Raw genomic sequence first — 10,113 nt, forward strand, 5'->3', positions numbered from 1 at the left:
TTGATCAAAAACATAGAACCTGCTCATGGACATGTAATGATTGCAAATGGAGATAGAATTCCCATTAAAGGTGTAGGAGACTTAAAGCTATTTGAGAGTCACCTAGCTCAACATGGGATTCTACATCAGACAAGTTGTCCATACACTCCTCAACAGAACGGTGTAGCTGAGAGAAAGAATAGACACCTAATGGAGGTGGCAAGGTCTATGATGTTTCATACAAGTGTGCCTAAGAGATTCTGGAGTGATGTTGTGATCTCGGCTTGTTATCTAATCAATAGGATCCAACCAAGATCCTGGAAGATCAAGCTCCTTATGAAGTTCTAAACAGAAGCAAACCTGTGCTGGATCACTTAAGAGTCTTTGGATGCGTGTGCTTTGTACTTGTACCCGGGGAGCTAAGGAATAAGCTAGAAGCAAAGAGCACAAGAGCCATGTTCATTGGCTACTCAACGTCACAAAAGGGATACAAATGCTATGATTCAGAAGCCAGGAGAGTTCTTGTGTCTAGAGATGTGAAGTTCTTGGAGGATAAGAGCTTTTATGGAGATAGAAAGTGGGAAGATCTTGAAGACTTGTCTCAACCATCTGATCGAGCTACAAGTCTTAGGCGTGTACTGGAAGGACTTGGAATCAACATGTCCCAGGATCAGCAACCATCAAAGGAGAATGAAGCTGAAGAACCATCACACCATGATCATGAGGGGGGAAATGAGGCTGAGCCTGAAGATCATGAGGATCAAGACTCAGATAGTCATGGTCAAGGTGTGATACAAAGAGAGGAAGAATCCATACAAGAAGATTATGTGGAACCAAATGAACCAAATGAAGTAGAAAGAGAAGCAGTTCAGCCTACGGTGGTGCAGCCTACGGTGGTGGAGGTGGAACAAGCCCCGTTAAGGAGAAGCACACGGCTGAAGAGAGATGCTTCCAACTGGGTAAACACGAGAGTGTACTACAATGCTCAAGCTGTGAAGCATCCCTCTCAGGCTGTGTGCTCATTTGCGAGCTATCCAAAGGAACATTGTGCATTCATTACAAGCTTAGATGAGAGCAGTGTACCAAGATCATATGAAGAAGCAATGTTACATGAAGATTGGAAAGAATCAGTGGGTGATGAAGCAAATGCTATGATAAAGAATGACACTTGGTTTGAAAGTGAGTTACCAAGAGGGAAGAAGGCAGTAACAAGCAAGTGGATATTCACTATCAAGTATCTACCTGATGGAACTATTGAGAGGAAGAAGACAAGATTGGTGGCTAGAGGATACACTCAAACATATGGGGAAGACTATATTGATACCTTTGCCCCTGTTGCCAAACTCCATACCATAAGAATTGTACTATCTCTTGCTGTGAATCTTGAGTGGGAAATTTGGCAGATGGATGTGAAGAATGCCTTTCTTCAAGGAGAGCTAGAGGATGAAGTGTATATGCATCCTCCACCGGGTCTAGAGCACCTTGTGAAACCTGGAAATGTATTGAGACTCAAGAAGGCTATCTATGGGTTGAAGCAATCTCCTAGAGCGTGGTATAACAAGCTGAGCACTACCTTAAATGGGTGTGGGTTCAAGAAGTCTGAATTGGATCACACTCTCTTCACTCTCACTACACCCTCAGGTATCATCTGTCTACTTGTATATGTTGATGACATTATCATAACAGGTAGTGATAAGGCTGGTATAAAAGCCACAAAGGAGTTTTTGAAGTCTGTGTTTGAAATCAAAGACTTAGGAGAAATGAAATACTTCCTTGGAATTGAGTTGTGTAGATCTAAGGAAGGATTGTTCATTTCCCAAAGGAAGTACACACTTGATCTTTTGAAAGATGCTGGTATACAGGAGATAAGACAGCAAAGATGCCTCTTGAAGATGGATACAAGATTCCACGTGAGGGGGAGATTGAAGATAGCAAGGCCTTTCATGATCCAAAGCTATACAGGAAGTTAGTAGGGAAGCTCATCTACCTCACCATCACACGACCAGACATTTGCTTTGCTGTGAACCAAGTGAGCCAGCATATGCAAGTTCCAAAGGATCATCACTGGCGCATGGTGGAGAGACTGCTCTTGTATCTAAACGGGACATCAAGCCTTGGAGTTTGGATGGGATGCAACAAGAGTACTGAAGTAGTGGGATATTGTGATGCGGATTGGGCTGGAGATAGAGCAGACAGAAGATCAACCACTGGCTACTGTACATTCATTGGAGGCAACTTGGTGACTTGGAAGCGCAAGAAGCAGAAGGTGGTGTCTTGTTCAAGTGCTGAAGCTGAGTATAGAGCAATGCTGAAGCTTACCAATGAGTTGGTATGGATCAAAGGGATCTTGAAGCATTTGGAGATAGAGCAAGCAACTCCAATGACTATGCATTGTGACAATCAAGCGGCTATACACATTGCAACCAACTCAGTCTTCCATGAGAGAACCAAGCACATTGAAGTTGATTGTCACAAGGTGAGGCAGATGATTGTCTTGGGAGTAATCTTGCCATGCTACACAAGGAGTGAGGATCAACTTGCGGATGTGTTCACCAAGGCTGCAAGACAAAAGACTATGGAGTCCATTCATACAATATTGGGACTCATAGATCTTTCCTCAAGGAGCTGATCCCCTTTGCCATGAGGTCTTTACTCTTTTTCCCTCATCAAGGTTTTGTCCCAATGGGTTTTCCTTGGTGAGGTTTTTAATGAGGAAGATCTCATGGCTGTTCCAAGTTTGAATGGATTCTAGAATTCAAGCTTGAGGGGGAGTGTTGAAATGAGTTGAGTATAAGCAAGGGAAGTGATGGGGTGATAAGGAAGCATTATGAGAAGGATGTGTTAAGGAAGGGATGAGGTATGTGAAAGAATATGAGATTTGTTTAAGTCATTATGAGAATTATGAAGAAGGTGAAGAGAATCGAGAGAGAGAGAGAGAGAGAGAGAGAATCGCATAAGACTAAAGAGAAGAGGAACTCATTTCCTTGATTCATTTTGTGTCTGGTTACATCCTTAATATAGACTACAAGTTGCTATACTAAGACAAACAAGAAACTATAAACAATGTAGACAAATAGGACAAGCTGAGCTCGGACAGGTGAGGTGATAGTGACCTCTCGCCAATCTCTCTCTTCCTTAACCTCACATGTGATCTTGCTTTGTTCCTTAGCTTCCAACGGTCACCTTCTTTATATTAAACAACTCCAGGGACTTAGGATGCTCTTACACGCGATCTCATGTCAATGCCTTACCAGTACTTGCCTTGATATCCAAGCTAGGTTAAGGGAGAGATATCCGTACACCCTTGTACGGATGCGCCACTTAACTCCTCATCAAGCATGCTTCTCTTGATCTCTACTTCTTGTTTATACTCTGAATGTCTTCATGTCAACACTCCCCCTCAAGCTTGACAGTGGTGAGTGTCAAGCTTGGAAAGGCATGAAGTATTCCCTCATTAAAACCTTTACTTGGAAAAACCACTTGGGATAAAAACCAAGCAAAGGAAAAAGAGTAGAACACTCCATGGTGAGGGGATCATTGACATGGAATGTTTATGAGTCCAAGCCTAGGAAGGATGGACTCACAAACTTTGTTGCTGGCTGCCTTGGTGAATATGTCAGCTAGTTGATCTTCACTTCTTGTGTAGCATGGAAGAATCACTTGCTGCTCCACTGCTTGTCTCACCTTGTGACAGTCCACTTCTATATGCTTAGTCCTCTCATGGAACACAGAGTTTGATGCAATGTGTATTGCTGCCTGATTGTCACAATGCATAGTCATTGGCGTGGAGATCTCTATGCCCAAGTCCTTTAGCAGTCCCTTGATCCATATGAGTTCACTAGTAAGCTTCCTCATAGATCGGTACTCTGCCTCAGCACTTGAGCAAGAGACCACCTTCTGCTTCTTGCTCTTCCATGTGACTAGGTTTCCTCCAATAAAGGTGCAATAGCCTGTGGTTGATCTCCTATCAACTCGATCTCCAGCCCAATCAGCATCACAATACCCAACAACTTCAGTACTCTTGTTGCACGCCATCCACACTCCTTGACCTGGCGCCTCTCTTAAGTATCTCAAGATCCTTTCCACCATGTTCCAATGATGTACCTTAGGAGCTTGCATATGTTGGCTCACTTGGTTCACAGCAAAACACACATCCGGCCTTGTGATAGTAAGATAGATAAGCTTCCCAACCATTCTTCTATACCTCTTGACATCCTCAAAGGGAGTTGCATCAAACTCCCCCTCACGCATAACCTTGTAGCCTTCTTCTAGTGGTGTCTTGGCCACTCTTCCTCCAAGGTCTCCTGCCTCCTTTATAATGTCCAAAGTATACTTTCTTTGGGACAGAAACAATCCTTCCTTTGTTCTGCACATCTCAATGCCGAGGAAGTACTTCAGCTCTCCTAGATCCTTGATGTCAAATGCAGTCTTGAGGAATGTCTTGGTTGAGTTGATTCCCTCCTTGTTACTACCAGTGATGATAATATCATCCACATAGACTAGGATTACCACAATCCCTTGCTTGCTTGTGAGAGTAAAGAGTGTATGATCAGCTTGAGACTTCACAAAGCCTCTTCCATTCAGTGTAGTACTTAGCTTGTGGTACCAGGCTCTTGTGATTGCTTTAAGCCATAGATAGCCTTTCTGAGTCTAAGAACATTCCCTGGTTTCACCATCTCTTCCATTCCGGGAGGTGGCCTCATGTATACTTCATCTTCTAGTTCACCTTGCAAGAAAGCGTTCTTCACATCCATTTGCCAAAGATCCCACTCTAGGTTCACTGCTAGTGAGAGGACTATCCGGATTGTATGAAGCTTGGCCACTGGTGCAAAGGTGTCTAGATAGTCTTCTCCATACACTTGTGTGTATCCCCTTGCCACCAGCCTGGTCTTCTTTCTTTCTGGTTTCCCATTTGCAAGATACTTGATGGTGTGTATGAGTCTACTGGTCACGGCTTTCTTCCCTCTTGGAAGCTCTGTCTCATACCAGGTGTTGTTTCTTTCCATAGCTCCCATTTCATCATTCACTGATTCCCTCCATTCATCATTATCCATAGCTTCTGCATATGTTCTTGGTATCCATTCCTGATCCAATGAACCCACAAAGGCTTGATGTTCTTCTGGATAGTAAGCAAGGGAGCACACGGCACTGGGTGGATGAGCTATTGCCTCTGCGTTGAAGTATACTCTAGTGTTGTTCCAGTTTGAAACCGGTTTCCTCTGTCTTGTGCTTCTCCTAAGCTGCTGCACCTCTTGTACATCTTCTTGTCCACTTGATTCGACTCCTCCAGAGTTCACATCAGTGGTTTGGTCAGCCTCTTGCTGCATCTGCTCATCCGGATCATGAACATTAGGATCATTGCTCTCAGCTTCATGATCATTGTTGTTCCCCCATTCAGGATCAGGATGAGGATGTGGGGTTGTGGTAGAATCTTGTGGAGCTCTCACTGTCTCCGGAACAGCTCCAGTCTCCTGAGTGCCAGCAGATGGAAACAAACTGATTCCCAAGTTCTGCATAAGCCGCCTTAGTGTGTCTGCTCTGTCCGAGGAAGGTTGAGAGAGATCTTTGAGCTCATCCCAACTTTTCTTCTCAAAGTATCCTCTGGATTCCACAAACTTCACATCTCTGGAGACTAAGACCTTCCTGGCCTCTGGAACATAGCATTTATACCCCTTTTGGGTAGTGGAATAGCCAAGAAAAACTGCCTTGGTGCTCCGTGGCTCAAGCTTGTTTCTCTGTCCATCTGGCTGCAAGACATAACACAAGCAACCAAATACACGTAAATGATCAATAGAGGGTTTTCTTTTGTTCAGTACCTCATATGGTGTGAGGTCACCAAGGATTCTGGTTGGAGTGCGGTTGATCAGATAACATGCTGTCATGACTGCATCACTCCAGAACCGCTTAGGAACATTGGTCTGAAACATCATGGATCTGGCCACGCCCATAAGGTGCCGGTTTTTCCTCTCAGCCACTCCATTCTGTTGGGGTGTATATGGACAGCTCGTTTGATGAAGTATTCCATGCTTGGCTAGGTAATTTTTGAAACCATGACTTGTGTATTCCCCCCCATTATCTGACCTGAACACTTTGATCTTAACATTGAATTGATTAGTTATGTAAGTTTGGAAATTAATGAAAGCATCTAGCACTCTATCTTTAGTTGGAATCATAGTCAGCCAAGTATATTTTGATTTCTGATCTATAAATGTGACAAAATACTTATGATTCTCCCTAGATATGCATGGTGCAGTCCAAACATCAGAGTGTATAAGATCAAAGCAATTTTCATAGATTGTAGATGACTTAGGGAAAACGGTCTTGCAATGTTTACCAAGGATACAAGCTTCACAGCCATCATTTTTAAAAGAAATATCAGGTAACAACAAGTTCAGTGCACGGGAATGAGGATGGCCTAGCCTAGCATGCCACAATACATCATGATCTAAGACAGGAATTGAACTAAAAGCTGAAGATAAATAAGGAGTCTTGGCGTCTTCAAGAAGGTAGAGATCTCCCTTTGTCACACCTTTGCCAATCAACTTAAGAGTCTCAATATCCTGAAACACAACTTCATTAGGACTAAATATGACATTACAATTTAGATCAGTAGTAGCCCTTTTTACAGAAAGAAGGTTAGAGGCAAAAGTAGGCATATAGAAAGCTTTAGAGTCTTTATCAAACAGCTTAAGTGTTCCTACTCCCTTAATTGGAATTTTATCACCATTAGCTATCATCACATTGCCTATCACAGGTTCTATGTTACTAATCAAGTTAACATCACTTATCATATGGTGAGAGGCGCCTGAGTCTATAACTAAAGGCTTAACTCTCTCAGTTTGGTGAGCTACTTGATAAGAAGTAAAGAGACCTCTAGGCGTGTGATAAGTAGCATTAAGAGAAGTTCCAAGGGTGTTACCAGACTCCTTAAGAGCTTTGATGAGAGCCTCAATGTCAGACTTCTTGATGGTATCATCATGACCCTGCTTCTTCTCCTCAACAGCTTGAGAGCGGTTGGATGTTTCTCCAATGTCACCCGAGTAGTTGGCCCTTCCTTCAGTTCTGAATTTGGCCGGTTTGAGATGTGGGTGAAGAATCCAGCACTTGTCCTTCCCATGACCCTTCTTCTTGCAGTGGTCACACACCCACACCTTCCTATCCTCAGGCTTATAGTATCCTTTGTTGGCTACTCCGGCAGGTTTGTTCTCGGCTCCTTCAGCTTGATTGGCCATCACCATCTCTCCCTTTCTCTTAAAGAGACCCACTGAGCCGTGCTCCTTTTGGATCTCCGCACACACTTCATCAAGGGAGGGAAGCTCCTTGTTCCTCAGTATGTGCCTGATTAGGTCATCATACCCTGGGTTAAGGGTAAGTAGTAAGGCAAAGACCTTATCCTACTCTCTCTCTCTCATGGAGAACATCTGGGTCGACAGTGGCTGGCCTGAGCATCTCTAGCTCGGCCCATAGGGACCGGAACTTCCCAAAGTGAGCATCAAAGTCTGTGTCCTCTTGACTGAGAGAGTTGATGGCTCCTTTCACTTCATACACCTTGCTTATGTTGGATTTATTAGCATATACCTTCTTAAGAGTGTCCCACAACTCTTTGGAGGTCTCACAAAAGGCATAAGCCTCTTGGAGAGAAGGAGCGAGGCTATTCTGGATGATAGACAACACCATGAGGTCCTCCTGACCTTTCTTCTTCTCCCCAGCATCCGCAATCACCACCTCTTTGCCATCCTCTCCTAGGACAGTCTTCTTGGTGGGGCGGCCTTCTTCAACAACTTCCCAAAGACCTCTGCCTCCGAGAGCTGTTTTGGCAAGTCTTGCCCATGTCAGGTAGTTAGGACCCTTGAGTGTGACTGGTATCATCACCATCTTTGTGTTCTCAGAGGTATCCATCAAGAGAGAAAGAAAAGAAAGGTTTCGGATGGTTTTTGCTATTTTTGGCAAATTCTGGAAACAAAGAATCAAGAACAAGATGAACTTTGCCAAAAATAGAATTTAGAACTCAGAGAATTTGCGGAAGAAAGAAAAGTTTAGGTCTCAAGAGTAAGGATGCTCTGATACCATGAAAGAATATGAGATTTGTTTAAGTCATTATGAGAATTATGAAGAAGGTGAAGAGAATCGAGAGAGAGAGAGAGAAGAGAGAGAGAATCGCATAAGACTAAAGAGAAGAGGAACTCATTTCCTTGATTCATTTTGTGTCTGTTACATCCTTAATATAGACTACAAGTTGCTATACTAAGACAAACAAGAAACTATAAACAATGTAGACAAATAGGACAAGCTGAGCTCGGACAGGTGAGGTGATAGTGACCTCTCGCCAATCTCTCTCTTCCTTAACCTCACATGTGATCTTGCTTGTTCCTTAGCTTCCAACGGTCACCTTCTTTATATTAAACAACCCAGGGACTTAGGATGCTCTTACACGCGATCTCATGTCAATGCCTTACCAGTACTTGCCTTGATATCCAAGCTAGTTAAGGGAGAGATATCCGTACACCCTTGTACGGATGCGCCACTTAACTCCTCATCAAGCATGCTTCTCTTGATCTCTACTTCTTGTTTATACTCTGAATGTCTTTCATGGTCAACAGTATGAGGTCGACCATCCGTACAATCCGTACTGACCGTACTGGCCGACAGGCCGTACCTTCTCGGGTCGACCCATCATCAACCAAAACTTACCATCCTTACCCAAGTTACTTTGGAGAGTTACCTTGAGTGGTTTGAGTCTTGTGACCGTTGAAGGGAAGAAAGGAGACGCGGAGAAGACAGGCTGGCATAGCTGTAAAGTGATCAGCATCTTGGAATATGCTGAAAGTGTGTGAAGCACTCCATTGGCTAGTTCAAACCATCCGCTCCCTTTAGCTTTGACTACACATGCTTTGCCTTATCTCTTATGCTGAAACCCTAGTCTTTCCTTAGCTATATATTGTAAACTCTGCCTTGATTAATGATTATCACGAGTTTATGAGTCTCTCTCTAGTTCATCATGATAATCTCATACACTTTCTCCTAAACACTCTAATCTCTCTTGAATCTCTCTTAGACTTCTCAATACCTTTCATATTCTCTAAAGTCATAGTAGAATCACCAGGAAGTTGAATAAATCTCATAGGAGTTGGGATGAAGAAGTTATCCCACTTTCTAATCAGGTGAATCCAGTTCCCAGTTTGGGAATAGGACAGCTTCTCCGTCGTTCCTATCAAACCAGGATCAATTACTTTGTAAGAAGCTTGATTTGGATACATAAAGTGTTGAGAGAATCACCAGGAAGTTGAATAAATCTCATAGGAGTTGGGATGAAGAAGTTTATACACTTTTGTGTATTAGAGCATGATTCAACCAATCAGGGATAACAGATGAAAAGATTAAAGAGATTAAGAGATTCTAGTGAGAGAATAAAGAGAGAGAGACTCAAAACACCATTATTAATAACTGATGAGGTTTACAAGTATTAATAGAGAGAGCAACAAGGAAATTCGAAATGGTTAAGCATGTGTAGTCAAAGGACAGGCCGGAACTCCTTTTGAATCACTTGGCTGTGCTTTCTCACATGCTTGCACTAGTAGTATAAAGGTAACTTTCCTTTCCAGCATCATACAGGCTGTCAAAGTGATCCCTTATCCTTCCTTAACCTCACTTATCCTCTTGGTCGAGTTTCTTCTTCTCTTCACTAAGTTACCTTCTCATCCCATCAGATAACTTCCCAAAGTAGTTACTGTGGTTAAAATAAAGTTACCACAGTAAAACTCTAAAGTTACTGTCTCAGCCTCCTGGTCTTCATCTCAATACTCCCCTCAAGCTTGACCATGTAGAACAAGTCAAGCTTGGAAACCATGAAGACCTCCCTCGTTAAAAACCTCACCTAGTAAACCCATTGGGATAAAACCTTGATGAGGGAAAAAGAGTGGAGACTCCATGGTTAAGGGGCTCAGCTCCTAGGAGTCAGATCAATGAGTCCAAGCCTTGACAGTATGGACTCCATTGTCTTCAATCTCGCTGCCTTAGTAAAACACATCTGCAAGCTGATCTTCACTTCTTGTATAACATGGCAGAATCACTCCTAAGATGATCATCTGCCTCACCTTTGACAATCCACCTCTTGTGCTTTGTTCTCTCATGAAC

The sequence above is a fragment of the Brassica rapa genome, unplaced genomic scaffold (genome assembly GCF_000309985.2).
Source record: "Brassica rapa cultivar Chiifu-401-42 unplaced genomic scaffold, CAAS_Brap_v3.01 Scaffold0421, whole genome shotgun sequence".
Taxonomy (NCBI): Eukaryota; Viridiplantae; Streptophyta; class Magnoliopsida; order Brassicales; family Brassicaceae; genus Brassica; species Brassica rapa.